The sequence below is a fragment of the Vulpes vulpes genome, chromosome 14 (genome assembly GCF_048418805.1).
Source record: "Vulpes vulpes isolate BD-2025 chromosome 14, VulVul3, whole genome shotgun sequence".
NCBI classification, from domain to species: Eukaryota; Metazoa; Chordata; class Mammalia; order Carnivora; family Canidae; genus Vulpes; species Vulpes vulpes.
The window spans coordinates 48715542-48732363 of record NC_132793.1 but is presented as its reverse complement, the minus strand read 5'-3'; the positions used below and the strand labels follow the sequence as shown (position 1 = coordinate 48732363).

The 16822-nt window shown below is 43.0% G+C and overlaps 1 long non-coding RNA gene across 1 annotated transcript in view; it reads right to left on the bottom strand.

Annotated features, from left to right (window-relative positions):
• The window catches only part of LOC112915596 (uncharacterized), a 120819-nt gene extending 105527 nt beyond the window's left edge, over nucleotides 1-15292 (bottom strand). The window contains exon 1 of the long non-coding RNA XR_011997004.1: nucleotides 14966-15292. This is a non-coding gene — a long non-coding RNA (uncharacterized lncRNA). The remainder of the gene's footprint in view (nucleotides 1-14965) is intronic.
• Between the last annotated feature and the right edge of the window lie 1530 nt (nucleotides 15293-16822).

Here is a 16822-nt window from a genome sequence, read left to right as displayed (position 1 = left end):
TCAATAGACGGTGCTGGGAAAATTGGACATCCACATGCAGAAGAATGAAACTAGACCACTCTCTTACACCATACACAAAGATAAACTCAAAATGGATGAGATCTAAATGTGAGACAAGATTCCATCAAAATCCTAGAGGAGAACACAGGCAACACCCTTTTTGAACTTGGCCACAGTAACTTCTTGCAAGATACATCCACAAAGGCAAAAGAAACAAAAGCAAAAATGAACTATTGGGACTTCATCAAGATAAGAAGCTTTTGCACAGCAAAGGATACAGTCAACAAAACTAAAAGACAACCTACAGAATGGGAGAAGATATTTGCAAATGACGTATCAGATAAAGGGCTAGTTTCCAAAATCTATAAAGAACTTATTAAACTCAACACCAAAGAAACACATAATCCAATCATGAAATGGGCAAAAGACATGAAGAGAAATCTCACAGAGGAAGACATGGACATGGCCAACACGCACATGAGAAAATGCTCTGCATCACTTGCCATCAGGGAAATACAAATCAAAACCACAATGAGATACCACCTCACACCAGTGAGAATGGGGAAAATTAACAAGGCAGGAAACAACAAATGTTGGAGAGGATGCGGAGAAAAGGGAACCCTCTTACCTTGTTGGTGGGAATGTGAACTGGTGCAGCCACTCTGGAAAACTGTGTGGAGGTTCCTCAAAGAGTTAAAAATAGACATGCCCTACGACCCAGCAATTGCACTGCTGGGGATTTACCCCAAAGATTCAGATGCAATGAAATGCCGGGACACCTGCACCCCGATGTTTCTAGCAGCAATGTCCACAATAGCCAAACTGTGGAAGGAGCTTCGGTGTCCATCGAAAGATGAAGGGATAAAGAAGATGTGGTCTATGTATACAATGGAATATTCCTCAGCCATTAGAAACGACAAATACCCACCATTTGCTTCAACGTGGATGGAACTGGAGGGTATTATGCTGAGTGAAGTAAGTCAATCGGATAAGGACAAACAGTGTATGTTCTCATTCATTTGGGGAATATAAATAATAGTGAAAGGGAATATAAGGGAAGGGAGAAGAAATGTGTGGGAAATATCAGGAAGGGAGACAGAACATAAAGACTCCTAACTCTGGAAAATGAACTAGGGGTGGTGGAAGGGGAGGAGGGTGGGGGGTGGGGGTGAGTGGGTGACGGGCACTGAGGGGGACACTTGACGGGATGAGCACTGGGTGTTTTTCTGTATGTTGGTAAATTGAACACCAATAAAAAATTAATTTATTAAAAAAAGAGAAGTAAAGACTTTGATGTATAATAGGTCAGATTTATTATTTATTTATTGTTGACTTTTTAAAAAAATAATAAAGGGCAGCCTTAGGGAAATGTTATTGATACAACGCATCAGGACAATATAAAGAAACCAAAGTCTCCCGTAAAGTCTTTGCAGCCAAGTGAGAGAGGTGAACCAGGTACTAGGTCATTCAGGAGAATCTGTAACTAGAAGGGTGACCTTCAAGTACCGATTATTGGGGGATTACCAGCCTGAAAGAGATGTCCAGGGATGGAGCACAGAATGTTGCCCATGCAACAACATAGATAAAAATATAAAACTCATTGTCATCACACATTTACAGATCATGATGCTGAGAGGAAAAGCAAATACTGTAAAGGGCAGGAATAGACAAAAAGCCAGGAATCCAGAACAGTGGATGGAGCAAAAAAGGATGAAATTCAACCAATTCAAAAACGAAACTGCAAAGGCACAAGACAGAGAGACAGTGATATCCCAGAACCATTTGTGGAAAAGACATAAATATTTTATTCCATCGCAAGCTTAATATAAGTCAACGTGACTTTCCCCCCAAAAAGGAAACTAATATGACCTTGAGTTGTATTAATAGATGTACAGTAGCTATAATAAGAGAGATAAATGTTCCTCTGTCCTCTACAACCTAAATGGCAAAAAAAAAAAAAAAAAAAAAAAAAGCCCTGGTGATATTTAGCCTGAAGAAAGAAGGTAGATTGATCATTCTCTTTAAATATTTAAAGAGGTGTCATGTAGAAGCAGCCCTCAAAAGTTCAGCATACAAGGAGTAAAATATAGGAGGAGATAAATTTGGATTTTTCTCCGTTACAGTGAAAGCCGCATGGGAGGAAGTCAAGTCTGCACTGCTAGTCTGGGCCGGTTTTCTTAGGCTGTAGGTGGGTCCCCGAGAGCTCATCAGGACGGCAGGTGTTTGGTAGATGTGCTGCCAAAGCGAGCACGGAAAGTCAGGTGTTTTGAACTCAGATCCTCCGATTTGCAGTAACCCAGGGGCTGGGGGGCCACTGGCGAAGGAGAATTAACGGCTACATCCTCAGGGATTCTGAAGCAAAATTGTGGCTGTCTCTGAGCAAAGTTTTATGAGGGATAAACCGCACCTCCACACTCATTTTGTACAAAACCTAATGATAGAACTATAGGGGAAGTTCTCTTTCCATTTTATGCCTTATAAAAGCTTTAAAATGTTCCCTCTTCCTAAACCTGCTCTGTAAGATCGCTTTCTCCTAAGTCGTAGAAAATGTGGATTTATTAGGCATTTTCCAAGAGTAATCTTTCAATTGTCGTTAGCCAAAAGCGGGCAATACGCTGTAAAATAAATTTATTCCTTAGGACTGAAATTTGTGGTTCTAAATTTGTTTTTTTTGTTTGTTTGTTTGATTGTTTTTGGATTGATTTTACTTTGTGTGGCCCAGACATCAAATAGAATACACGCACCTTACCACACGGCTACACCAGCGTCAGGACGAAGGCCTCAGCCCGAGGTTTCAGCTCTCAGCGCCAGGCGTTGGCTCACCCTCCTTCAGGCTTGGTACCAACGGCTCCTGGACCCACGGCTCACCGGCTGGACACACCGGGGACGTCCAGGCTCCAGCCTGCGGGCCTTTCCCGCCCTCGGGCCATCACCCCGCACGGCTTCCAGGCAGTGGATCTTTCCAAAAGCCTTACGGGCCCGAGCGCTCCCGGCTCGCCCGCGGCCTCTCCTCTCCAGGCAGCGGTTCTCTGAGAGCGGGCCCACCCCTGGCGGCCGCTTCAACACGCGGTCCTCGGGCCCAGCCCCAGGTATTCTCCCTTTGTAGCTGCCTCCTGAGGGGACAAGGCCCTTTTAACAAACCCCTCCCCTCGGGAAGGTTCTTTCCCTAACCAATTTCTTTGCATAGGTCGTCAACGAATTACACGACAAGAAACCCTCTCAAAAGGACTCTAAACCGGAGAAATGTGCAATGTGGTATTTTTGTCATCGGACCTGAAAAATATTTATTGGTTACCTACGTCTTTATAATAATGACTGCGTAGGGGGCTCAGCGGTTGACCTTTGGCTCAGGCCGTGACCCCGGGGTCCTGGGATCGAGTCCCTCATCGGGCTCCCTGCAGGGAGCCTGCCTCTCTCTGTGTGTCTCTCATGAATAAATATATTTTTAAAAAGTAATACTGGACAGCCCCGGTGGCCCAGCGGTTTAGCGCCGCCTTCAGCCCGGGGTGTGATCCTGGGGATCTGGGATCGAGTCCCACGTCGGGCTCCCTGCATGGAGCCTGCTTCTTCCTCTGCCTGTGTCTCATGAATAAATAAATAAATCTTTAAAAAAATAAAAAATACTGACTGGTTAAGTCAAAAGGTATCCCCCTGGCTCAAGAAGAGACAGCAGGATACATGAAAGAGATGTCCAGGGACGCTGCGCTCCAACGACACATTTAGGTCCTTCATACGAACACGGAGATTTGAGAAGCAAGCATATGAGGGCGTGAAAGGTGACGAGCAGCACAGGCCACCATATCAGGATCAGCGTGGGCTCCAATGGCCCAAAATAACAGTAGCTCCTGTACTGAAGTCCGTCTCCGTCACACAAGCAGAGCCAGGCCGGGTAACCAGGGCCGGTGCCATCCCTTGTTCCGCGAGCTCCTCGGAGACCCAGGCTCCTCTGGGCCAGGCCGCGTGCCTGTTGCACTGCACAGCCCAGGGACGAGGCACCCACCCAGCAGTAACCAAGGACTGTGGATTTATCGTGGCGCTGGTCCTGCACCCGTGACAGAGGACCTCCAGATCGGTGCCTCTTTTTCAATCACAGAAACTTGCTCTTGGGGCAGGTGGCAGAGCGGCATCTAACTTGATGCGCTCTCGTCCCTTTGCCCTTCTGCTAAGTTACGCTTCCAGATCTCATCTTTATTTTTCAGGAAAATCCTGCAAGAAGGGGCAAAAAGTACACATAGGCTACCTTGTGCCGACCTTTTCTGGTGCTGCTGGAGGCTCAACAACGTCCCATTTAGGAGGCTGGATCCCAGACACACATCCCGCTGCAAAGGAGACACATCCTGCTGCAAAGGAGGAGGCTCAATGGAGTTTTCCCCGGGCAGCCGTTTGCCGGCCCAAACACCTGTTATGGGGAGGATCCGGGCATGGGGACAGGACACCAGGGCTCATATATCTGGATACAAAGCCACGTATTATTCTTTTTTTTTCTTAAGATTTTACTTATTTATTTGACGGAGAGAGAAAGAGAGAGCACAGCAGGCAGAGGGAGAGGGAGACGCAGGCCCGCCCCTGAGCAGGGAGCCCGACGCGGGGCTTGATTCCAGGGCCCCGAGATCATGACCTGAGCTGAAGGGAGACCCTTAACCCCTGAGCCACCCTGGCGCCCCTATTTCTGAGTTCTCCAAGGCAAAACAGGCTACTCTCTCAGAACCTGTTCCACTCAAGTAGCTGGTTCTAGCTCTGAGGCGGGCCTCCCCAGTCTGCCCCCCTTGACCCAGCACTGGACCCTGCAGCAACTTGGGGGGCTCGGCGTCCTTCCCTGTGCGGCACAGGGGCCGGGGGCAGAGAGCAGTCAGCAGGGGTGCCGGGCGCCCGCACCGAGGAGCGGGGGGGGACCAGCAAGGAGCTCACACCCCCCTCCTCAAGCCTCGGCTTCCTCCAGCCACCGCGTCCAAGGCAAAGGCTGTCCCGCAGGCAGGACAGACGGACCGTGCTCACGAGGGGCCGCCACGAGGCAACGGGGTGGCTGCAGTTTGTGGGGCCCAGAGCGCAAGGTCCCCTGTCCACCAAGAAGCAGAAAGTGCAGTTGAAGGCACTAAAGTATAAAGCTTTGTCCTTCAGAAAGACCTTCGGCCTACATCCGACATGTGGTAGGAGTAATAGCAACCAATACACAAGTAACAGCATAAATCTACAAATTATAAAAAAAATATTTTGGTGCTTAACTCTATAATACAATAAATATTTTATTAATTTTAGTATATCCAGAGCCAAAGGTTCTTGCAGAAAACTTTTGAAAAAGATTTAATCTCCTGTAAAAAGCAGTGTCCTGCATCTGAATCTAATTATACATGTAAATTAGTACCACGAATGACATTTAAGTATTTCCTCTGACATTTTCTGAAATGGAGGTGCACCTCCGAAACCAAAAACGGTGTCATAAATTTGCAAATGATTCAAAAACACCTACTAATAACATTCTATTGTATTTTTTAACTGTTTTTTATTTTTTTAAGCTTATTTTAATTCCAGTTAGTTAACACAGTGTTATATGAGTTTTAGATGTACAATAATAATGATTCAACGACGGCATACACCACTCGGTGGTCCACACCACAAGTGCCCTCCTCTATCCCCATCACCGAGTCTCCCAACCACCCCCCGCCTCCCCTCTGCTAACCGTCAATTTGTTCTCTATAATTAAGAGTCTGTTTCATAGTTTGTCTTTCTTTTTCCCCTTTACTTGTTTCTTTTGTTTCTGAAATGGCCTTTATCACGTTGAGGGATGTTCCCTCTAAATGTACTTTGTTGAGGATTTTTATCATGAATGGATGTTACACTTTGTCACATGTTCTCTCTGCATCTATTGAAATGATCATAAGGCCCTTAGCCTTTCTCTTATTGATGTGATATATCATGTTGATTGATTTGCAAATACTGAACCGTCCTTGCAAACCAGGAATGAATCCCATTTACCACACTGAATGATTTTTTTTAATGCATTGTTGGATTTGGTTTGCTAGTATTTTTAAAATTCTTTTGAAAATTTTAGTTTATTTTTAAAGTAATCTCTACACCACCGTGGGGCTCAAACTCAAAACCCAGAGTTCAAGAGCCACACCCTCTACTGACTGAGCCAGCCAGGTGCCCCTCAGATTGTCATTTTATTGAAGATTTTTGCATCTGTTTTCAGCAGGGATGTTGGCCAGTCATTCTCCTTTTCATTGGTGTCTTTATCTGGTTTTGGTATCAGGGTAATCCTCATGGAATGAATTTGAAAGTTTCCCTCCTTTTTTCACTTTTTGGAATAGTTTGAGAAGAATAGGTATTAACTCTTATTTAAACGTTTGATAGAGTTCACCTGAGAAGTCATCTGTTCCTGGACTTTTATTTCTTGGGATTTTTTTTTTTATTACTGATCCAATTTCTTTGCTGGTTATTGGTCTGTTCAAGTTCTATTTCTTCCTGTTTTAGTTTTGGTAATTTATGTTTCTAGGAATTTACCCATTTCTTCCAGGCTGCCCAATTTGTTGGTATGTAGTTTAGTTTTTCGTATCACTCTCTTATAACTGTTCGTATTTCTGTGGTGTGGGTTGTTATTTCTCTTCTCTCATTTGTGATTTTGAGTCCTTTCTCTTTTTTTCTTGATAAGTCTGGCTAGAGGTTTATCAACTTCATTGATTTTTTTTCAAAGAACCAGCTCCTGGTTTCATAGATATGTTCATGTGTGTGTGTGTGTTTGTGTTTGTGTTTAGTTTCTATATAGTTCATTTCTGCTCTAATGTTTATTATTTCTTTCCTCCTGCTGGCTTTAGGCTTCATTTATTGTTCTTTTCCTAGCTCCTTTAGGTATAAGGTTAGGTTATTTGCGATTTTTCTGGCTTCTTGAGATAGGCCTGTATCACTATACAATTCCTTCTTGGAACTGCCTTTGCTGCATCCCATGGTGTTTTCATTTTCATTTGTTTCCATGTACTTTTTAATGTCTTTTTAAACTTCCTGGTTGACCCATTCATTGTTCAGTAGCATGTTATTTAACCTCGATGTATTTATGGTCTTCCCAGACTTTTTCTTGTGGTTGACTTTTAGTTTCATAGGGTTGTTGGAAAAGATGCGTGGTGTGACTTTGATCTTCTTGACTTTGTTGAGGCTTGTTTTATTGGCTAAAATATGATCTATTCTGGAGAAGGTTCTGTGTGCACTTGAAATGGATGTATACTCTTCTGCGTTAGGATGGAATGTTCCAAATATATCTGTTAAATCCATCTGGTCCAGTGTGTCATTCAAAACCATTGTTTCCTTGCTGATTTTGTTTAGATTATCTGTCCATTGAGGTAAGTGGCATTTAAAGTCTTCTACTTTTATTGTATTATTATCAATTAGTTCCTTTATGTTTATTCACGGTTTTATGTATTGAGGTGCTCCCATGTTGAGTGCATAAGTAGTTATAATTGTTATATCTTCTTGTTGGATTGTCTCCTTTATTATTATATAGTGTCCTTCTTTGTCTCTTGTTACAGTCATTGTTTTAAAGTCTAGGTTGTCTTATATAAGTATTGGTACCTTGGCTTTCTTTTTACATTCATTTGAATGGTAAATACTTTTCCATCTCTTCACTTTCAATCTGCACATGTCTTTAGGTCCGAAATGAGTCTCTTGTGGGCAGCGTATAAGTGGGCCTTGTTTTTTTTTTTATCCATTCGGTCTCCCTATGTCTTTTGATTAGAGCATTTAGTTCATTTACACTCAAAGTAGTTATTGATATGTATTTATCATCATTTTATTACTTGTTGTGTGGTTGTTCTGAAGATTTTCTCAGATCCTTTCTTGCCTTTCTCTCTTTTATGGTTTGCTGATTTTCTTTAGTGATATGTTTGGATTTCTTTCTCTTTATTCTTTGTATGTTTATTAGTGGTTTTTGATATAGGGTTACCATTAGGTTCGTATATAAGGTCTTCTGCCTATAGCAGTCTACCCTAAGTTGATGGTTAAGTTTGAACCCATTCTTTTCTCCTGTCCTCCCCATGTTTAAGGTATATGTTATTATATTTTATATCCTTGTTTTTTGTGAGTTCCTTGACTAATTTTTTAACAGAAATATTCATTTTTACTGCTCTGTTTCCTACCTTTATATTATCACATTTGGTCTTCTCCTTTCCACTCAAAGAGTCAGCTTTAGTGTTTCTCACGGGGCTGGTTCACTGGTCATAACTCCTTTAGTTTCTGCTTGCCTGGGGAACTCTTTATCTCTCCTTCCATTCTGAGTGACAGCCTTACTGGATAGAGTATTCTTGGCTGCAGACTTTTCCCTTTCAGCATTTTGATGATACCATGCCACTCCCTTCTGGCTTGGAAAGTTTCTATTGAAAAGTCTCCTACTAGCTTTATGGGTTTTCCCTTGCAAGTTACTGACTTCTTTTGTCTTGCTGCTTTAAAAAAATTTTTTTTTCTGTATCAGTATATTTTACCAAGTTAAATACAACAGGTCTTGGTGTAGGTCTGCTTTTGTTGATTTTAAAGGGAGATCTCTGTGCTTCCTGGATTAGGATATCTGTTTCCTTCCTCAGATTAGGGAAGTTTTCAGCTACTGTTCCTTCAAATAAATTTTCTGCCTTTTTCTCTCTTCTTCTGAGACTCCTAAAATATGAATGTTATTACCTTTGATGGAATCTGAGTTCCCAGTCTATTCTCATTTTGCATAATTCTTCCTCTCTTTTGTTCAGCTTGATTACTTTTCATTACTCTGTCTTCTAGGTCACTAATTCATTCCTCTGCTTCTTCCACCCTGCTGTTCATTCCATCAAGCGTATTTCTCATGTCATATATTGAGAACTTCTTCTCTGCCATGTCATTCCTTATCTCTGTGTTAAAGGTCTCACTTATGTCTTCTACTTCCTTATGGTCATTGCTTTAAATTCTCTTTCAGGCATGTTAGCTTGTATCTGTTTCACATAGATCTCTGGCTGTGACCTTGTCCTGTTCTTTCACTTGAGATAAATTTCTCTGTATTCTCATTTTGTCTGCCTCTCTGTGTCTGTTTGTGTGTGTGTGTGTGTGTGTTAAGACAGTCAGCTATGCCTTCTACTCTTGAAAGTAGTGACTATAAAGAAGAGGTCATGGAGTGCCCTTTAGTTGATGTCCCCTGTTCACCAGAACCTGGCACTTCAGAAAAGTATCCTATGTTTGTTGCTTTTGCCCTGCTATTGTGTTTTCCTTTCAGCACAGTCATCTGCACGGACTCTTGGCCTGTTGCGGGATGTGCTTGTTCTCTAATGTTAGTGGGACCCAGCCAGGTCTGCTCTGAGAGGGTACGACATTAGCAAAATTTGTGTTGGGTCACTAGTCCTGTGCTGAGTCCTCTGAAGTGCTACAGTGGCTGGGAGCTGCATGCTGGGGCAGTTGGGGGAGTGCCACTGGGCACAATGCAGTGGCAGCTGTGCAGCTGACAGCTGGGTGGGATAAGTATGCTGGCAAAATATGCCCTGAGCCCAGGGCAGAAGCTGGCAGGCTTGGAGTGGGGGAGTCCTCAGGAGAACTTGGGGGACTGGAACACAGCTAGCTGATTACATACCAAGTATTTGTGCAGCCCTGCTTTCCACAGGTGGCTCTATGTTTATGCTGAGGGGCAGGGGAGGAAAATGGTGCCAGGCAGCTCCCTCATTTTCACAGAAGTGCCCCACCATGCTCTGAAATCCATATGAACAGATTTATCTCCCATTTGCCCCAAGAATTGTTTTTATGTTGCCTCTCTGCTCAGGCTGCTGTCTCTTTAAGGGTGGGATCAAGCTGTCACCTGCCCCCCCCACCCGCCCCATCTCACCCAGTGCTCCGTCAGCTGACTTTAAAAGCTCCAATTCCAAGTCCCACTGGTTTTTGCAAACACAGAATTTAGTCCCTCTGTTTTTTTTTAATGGGAAATAGTCTTCCCCATGTGAGCTCCCTGGTATAAGGACACATTTTTCTGCCTTTTCCATGTGTGCAGTTGTCTCCCTCCTACAGGCAGCTCCCTCTGCCTTTCTGTCCTTCCCGAGCTTTCAGATGCAGCTTCTTTATATTTAGTTGTGGAGTTTGATCTATCAATCTTCTGATCACTCTCCATATTGTTGATTTAAATGAGGATGATATCTTGTGGTAAACATGGGACAAAGAGTAGGTCCTCCTACTCAGCCATCATTCCTCAGACGCCTCTATTGTATTTTCAGTTAAAAGGAAAAATCAGTTTTAGAATTGTCACCTTCATTAGTAACCGACTCATCTGAAGCTTCATATGAAAACAGTATTCTTTTCCATCTAGTAGGATGGTGTTTTTATTTTCCCCGGAGGGAGAGAAGTTGGGAGGGGCAGAGAGAGAGAGAGAATACTGAACAGGCTCCAAACCCAGCATGGAGCCTAACATGGGGCTCTATTTCACAACCCTGAGATCATGACCTGAACCAAAATCAAGAGTCAGATGCTTAACTAACTGAGCCATCCAGGTGCCCTTAATGGGACAATCTTTAAATTTAACTTCTATTTATAAGCTTATGGATATTTGTTTCATAATGTTGCATAAATTCTAAATTCTTTGAAAAGTGATAACTCCTTTATGTGCTTTCAGCAATATCCCTGTGTATGCTTTTATTTTGTAATGATTTACAAACAAAATTTACTTCCTTGGTGCCAGCATTTCCTCTACCCATGCTCAATCTACAGAATTAATGTTTGTGCAGAAGCTCTAGGGCCCAGCTTCCGAGATGGACCACCGAGCAAGTGTCACAACCTAGGTCCCAGTACTGGCTCCTGCCATATACTTCTCTTTCCCAAGGCCACCAGTGCTCTTGTTGCCACCACCAATCTAGACCCAGGTCCAGCCACAGCTGCCTCCTTGGGGTCCTTTGGCATCTTGGACCACCCCAGGCTTCTGTGTTTGTGTGCTGGGGAATGCTCCATGTATACACTGCTGCCTGCAGCCCCTGGAATCTGCAGGTCTGTGCCCTCTAGTACACACCCCTGGAGTAACCTCCTGTTCACATGCACACTCCTTATCCCATCAGACTCCACTTACAAAACACAAGTTCAAAGGGAAAATTATCAAGCATGTCCAAACAGCAACAGTAAAACATTAAAATAAGCACACGGTCTCTTCTGGGAACAAAGTCATGTGCCACTATAAGGCTTGCACACCCATGACGCTGGCTCTACTTGGGAGGGAAGCCTTGAATTAGGTAGGAATTAAATGGGATGTGACCATGTTATGCTGTCATCTCAAGAACACAACAGGAAGAGAGGCTTCTTTCCTCTGTATTTTACTGTACTCATTTCTCAAAAAATGTAGCCCTCAGCATTTCTTCTGATCTTGCAGTGCCAGAAGCTGAAATCTTAATTTATAATTTGCCCTGCATAGCAAAAAAAGTTTTTTTAATTAAGGTTGGAACTTCTTATTAAGATGAAATCCAAAGGCAGCTAGCTTTTATCCACATGTCATACTTGTAGGCATTAGCTTTTTTAAGAAAAAAAAAATGCTTCACCACATTTCTGAGTTAACCAAAGCTATTTTTAATAATACAGATGGCCAGAGTCATTTGACCAGGATGGAGGCTTATCTGGGTTTTCATGAGAGCATATTTTATTTGCCCCTCAGAAGTCTTGCCTCCTGGGAAAGCAATTCCAACAAGTCTCTAACCAAGCCCTGGGACTGAGACCTTTCTCACATTTCTCCCTATGGTGTTTATCCAGAGGTCATTTTCCACCTTGTTGTCTTCATTAACCAGAATAACGGTCATCCCAGCTCTGGTTTATAACTGCCTTGGTATTACGACTAATGGTCTGTTATTTTTGTCATCTACTGTCACCTTTCAGGACCTCTCTCCTTCCATTTCTTTTCACAAATCTATATCAAAGTCCCGAGTTTTGAATCCTGCATTTGTAGTTAGCAAAGAAGCCATATTTGTAAGTTGAGTACATATCTGCATTTAAGTTCTCCTTTTTCTATCTAAGTTACCAGGTTTAATGCTATTTATTTGTCCCAAAATTTAATAAAGCAATTTGTTTCTGAAGTATTTTCCCAAATCACATATACATGTATTAATATATGTGTAGTCTCCATTTTGGTTCTCTATTACTGAACATACCTGCCATGCTATGAGCGCTAGCTGTACTTGCAGGCACTCAACCAACAAGAGCTGGGACACATCCTGCAAAAACCACTGCCTCTGAGTATGTTGCCTTGCTTTCCTACAACAAGCACGTTCTGCAGAGTATCCACTTTCCATGCTCTTTATTTCTGCCAATTATTTTGGGTCTGGTCAAGAATTTTTATTCTTAATGGCTAACATAATGTTTGCAAGTGATAGAGTTGGACATGCCCCAAAGAAAGCAAGGAAAATGACATGCTGGATGCTATAATTATACTAGTTGTAAGGCAGCTGGTGTTACCTTCAAAGAAATAGATGTGAAAACAGAGAGTGAAGCTCAGCACGCAATTCCAGGATTGTGGAAATACAGTGACATTAGAATGGCATCATAAATATCTCTGTAGCCTGGGATAATTGACCTGCTGTTGTTTGAAAAACACCTAGAAAAAAAATTGGGCCAGAAGTATGTCATGACTTCAAGTCATTTGAAGAGAATAGAAGAGGTACTGTCAACATAAAGTGCCAGGAATGCACGGTCTTGGCAGCTGTGCTGTAACAACCTGCATAACATTGTTAGCAGTTCTGTTTCCCAAAACACATCCTCCTTGCCAAACAGGGTGTGTACATCTTATACACCAGTATCTCTCTATAGAGGTCATCACTATAAGAACTATTGCTGTTCAATGTCAACTAATCCTAAAATAGTTACTCAGCTAACATGAGTTCATTATGTTCAAGTCAATTTTCCATTTAAATTATATCTTCAGGATTATCATCTAGCTATAAAATCATGGCTGGCAAGATCATCTCTATCAAAACTAAACACTTACAATGTTTAAGGCCCTGGAGAGACACAAAGGTAGGATACATTGTCTCAGTGCTCAAAGAGTTTAGCCTACTTTGGGAGAAATGAAAGTGCCAGTGAGTATATAGTGAGAACAAAGGCTATGTGAGTTGTGAGCATAGAGAGAAGGCCCGGGTAGTCAGGGAAAGATGCACAGGGTGTGTAGGATTTGCACTGGATGCTGGTAAGGATGGGGCTCCCACAGGAGGTGAGAATGGTGAAGATGGCACTGCAGAGGTGTGAAGGCAGGAACACAAGAGAGGTTTAGAAAGTAGGATGATAGGGACGCCTGGCTCAGTTGGTAGAGCATGTGACTCTTGATCTCAGGGTTATAAGTTTGAGCCCCACATTGGGTGTAGAGATTAGTTAAAAATAAAATCTTAAAAAAAAAAAAAAGAAGAAAAGAAAGTAGGATGTAGAGCCCAAGTTAATTGAAGAGCTCATATAGGGCAGCAGGGAGGGTGACTGCATCAGTCAGGAATTGCTTGGTTGCATGTGATAGAAACCCAACTTGAACTAGTTTAATAAAAAAGGGGAAATCAGGATAGTGGAGTGTCTTACACAATTCACAGACAGAAACCTGGCACTGAACCTGGGAACAACTGGAACCAAGAACTTTTGTTGTCTGTCCTCCTGCTCTTCCGGGCTTGTGCTTCATCTTCTCTTGGACTCTGCAGACCACATCACACAGTAAGAAATATGGGTGCTAACACTGCCTCAGTACCTAATCTACAGCCTCAGCAATCCAGAGCCAGAGGGGCAGAATGGGCTTTACGTCCATTTCTAAAATCCCTAAAAAGGACATTGTGGCTAGGGCAAAGGATCAGTAATTAACATGGAGATTCCTTCGGGAAGCCTAGGGACTGATGCAAGGGATGCAGGGTAGTTCAGGAAGGGATGTAGTTCTAAAAAAAAAAGTGTTTGAGAAGGAAAATGGTTATACTAAAAAAAATGCATAATACATATAGAAACAGTATCCATAAACATAGAAATTCATATCCAAAATGAAAAATGCCACATTTTGTGTTTCTTAACTTGGAATTACAAATGCTTAACACCTCATAGCAAAATGCTAACCTGAAATAGAATTGATTCATTCCTCTTATTCTTCCCCCAAAATAGTTAATTTCACCTGCAATTATTAGACTGAAATGCGTTTCTACTGAGGACTCACTGCTGCTTTGTATTCTATGCCAGCATTTCACCAAATCCACATTCCATCCTCCTGCTTTTCTGTCTTTGTTTAGCTAAGGCAGCAGCATATAGAATTCTTTTACAAATTAAGCTGCTCTTTCTTCTAGTTGGGTGAAACCTTTTTATAATGATAACTGAGGGGAACTGGGCTAACCCCCAAAGTATAGATTAACTATGTTATATCAGGATTTTATGGTGCATATTATGTTTTGAGGCCTAAGACTTAACTAATTTCATATAATAAACCATATTATAAGGAATCATTACTGCCTTCATTCAGAAAACATTGTGTAACAGCTTCTGATTTGAATAGGAGCTCTGAATATCTCAATGCTATAATGAAAAATGTAGTTAGAAGCATGATCGAAAAACTGATGTTTGTTTTATGGCATCCTTGATGCTTCAGGAAATTTAGGTTCCACATCCAGTGTTCCCTTCAGAACAATTTTGCCATTTGTTTCCTGCAGCGTTCTCCTTTGTTGCACCCCAAGTGCCTTCGACCCCGGTCTGTCCTTAACATGCACCCCAAGCCCAGGGCTCAGTCTCCTGGGAGCAGGAACCTCACAGTACCACAACCCCTAAAACAATGCTGGATCACAGAGGCAGTCAGCAAATATTGAATAAATGAATGAAATACACAAAGGGTTTGTATTCATGGACACGGGTTCATAAACACAACATAAAAACAGCCCTCATGTAAAAAGACTAAGGTTAAAATAGAGAGGTCACTGAGGCGGGGACAAAACATCCTCTAATTGCTTCCTTCCTTTAAAAATGTCCCTTCATATGCATAAATAGTAAGCTATTCTTTACGTACCAAAGACGAGTAATTCCAACTTCTTCCATTTCAATTCTGTTAGTGCTTGGGGAAAAAGCTTGGTCTCTAAAGAACAAAGAAGTTTCTTGCCCGAGAGTTGGCCAGATGGCTCAGGACACAGCTCTGAAGTCCATTCGGATTGTCCAATGCTTCTTTTAATAAATAGCATGATTGCACTGCCTGGAAAAGTTAATTCCTTCTATCAGAAGATGCTGGCAACGGAATCATTCTGGACCATAAAAACTGTAAAAGGAAATGATAAGCGTGTCAGCAAATTCAATCAGTAGGATGAGATCAGCTTTTATTGGGTTCCTTGGATAACCAGACAGCACATAGCATACTCTGTGAATTAAATCTATCCAAGCCCAAACATCCAGTTTCACACAGCATGCCACATGTCTTTCTGCTACATCCAAGACATTTTCCTAATTAGCAAAAACGAAGAGCATATGGTGGGAAGGAGAGGGAGAGCAGACGCCAGGGGCTTGAGGTGTGGACGGGGCAACCTGGAGGGAGATGTGCAAGAAGGCTATATAGATCAGGGATGGTCTAAGCCGCAGCTAACGTGTAGTGAACACTTGCCGGGCCCTGGCTAAGAGGCGCACCTACCTGGACTCACGTAAGCCCTGCAGCAACAGTCCTCAGTGGGCTCTACTGTACCCCCACCTTACAGGTAAGGATGGGGAGGCCCTGGGAGGTCAAACAGCCAGTTCACAACTAGCAAATGGTAGCACTGAGATCTAAGCCAGCGTCTTTCTGGATCCAGAGTCTACACCCTTCACCCTCACATATACCTTCTTACAGAAGAAAGTTCTAGGTTTAATCTCCTCTTTCTCCACCTTTCTTCACAACCAAGCCATTGTTTCTTTCCTTCACGTTCCGTGTAACTGAACCTCAACGACAGCTGTCACTTCCCTTCCCCACTCTGCTGGATGTGTTCTCACGGAGCATACCAGCTAAGATGTTTTGGGATACAGCTGGCAGGATCCCCCACAGAAAGTAGCCTGAATAAAGGGTTTCTGTTGTTTTGTGTTTGTGTTTGTTTTGCTTTTTTCAGACAGCCAGGGAGCCTGAGGCTGGGCAGGCCTGGTATTTGTTCAGTAGCTCAGGGGCCCAACCTCTTTCCATCTTTCTGTTTCCTTCTTTCCTACATGTTGGCTTCTTTCCTCCAGCCAGTTGCCTCATGATGCTCAGTGAGATAGCTGTACTCCCTCACCCAACTGCACCAAGTGAGAAAGAATGGAACAGGAACACTGCTGATCCATTTTTCTCTTTACATGAGGCGAGAAATCAGCCACATTTCCCTTCATGTGTCAGGGAAAGTGTGTTTTCACGGCATCCCTAGCTGCAAGGGATGCTGGGAGGCAAGTATCTGGCAGTTTTATAGTCTCAGTTGTGGACATTGGGCTCTAGGATCTACCAACATGAGAGAAGGGAAGGATTGTCGTGTAAGCCAGGAGATGGCTCTGCCAACCTACCTGCTAATCTGGAGGTGTCCTTTCACCTGGCTGGACTGGCCTTTTCTTGTGTACGACACTGGTGCCTGGTTTCCTCCTTCCTTACACTCCTTCTTCCCAGGCCCAGGTTCTTAGCTGTCTTGCCTCCTACCTCTCATTGATTTACTTACCCCTTCTCTCACCTCCTCCCAATACCTCTTCACCATGCCTCAGCTCATTCCAGGTCACACGGGTGCCTCTAGGGATTAATAAGAAAAAAGAAAAAAAAAAAAGCATGGAGGGGGCCATGAGTGATAGCTAGGGAGCACTGGGCCCTGTGGTAAAGTGGAGATTGCACGCCTGTTTAAAACACTTCAATACACATTTTAAAAGCCCTGGGTTAGGAGAGATTCACCCGGAA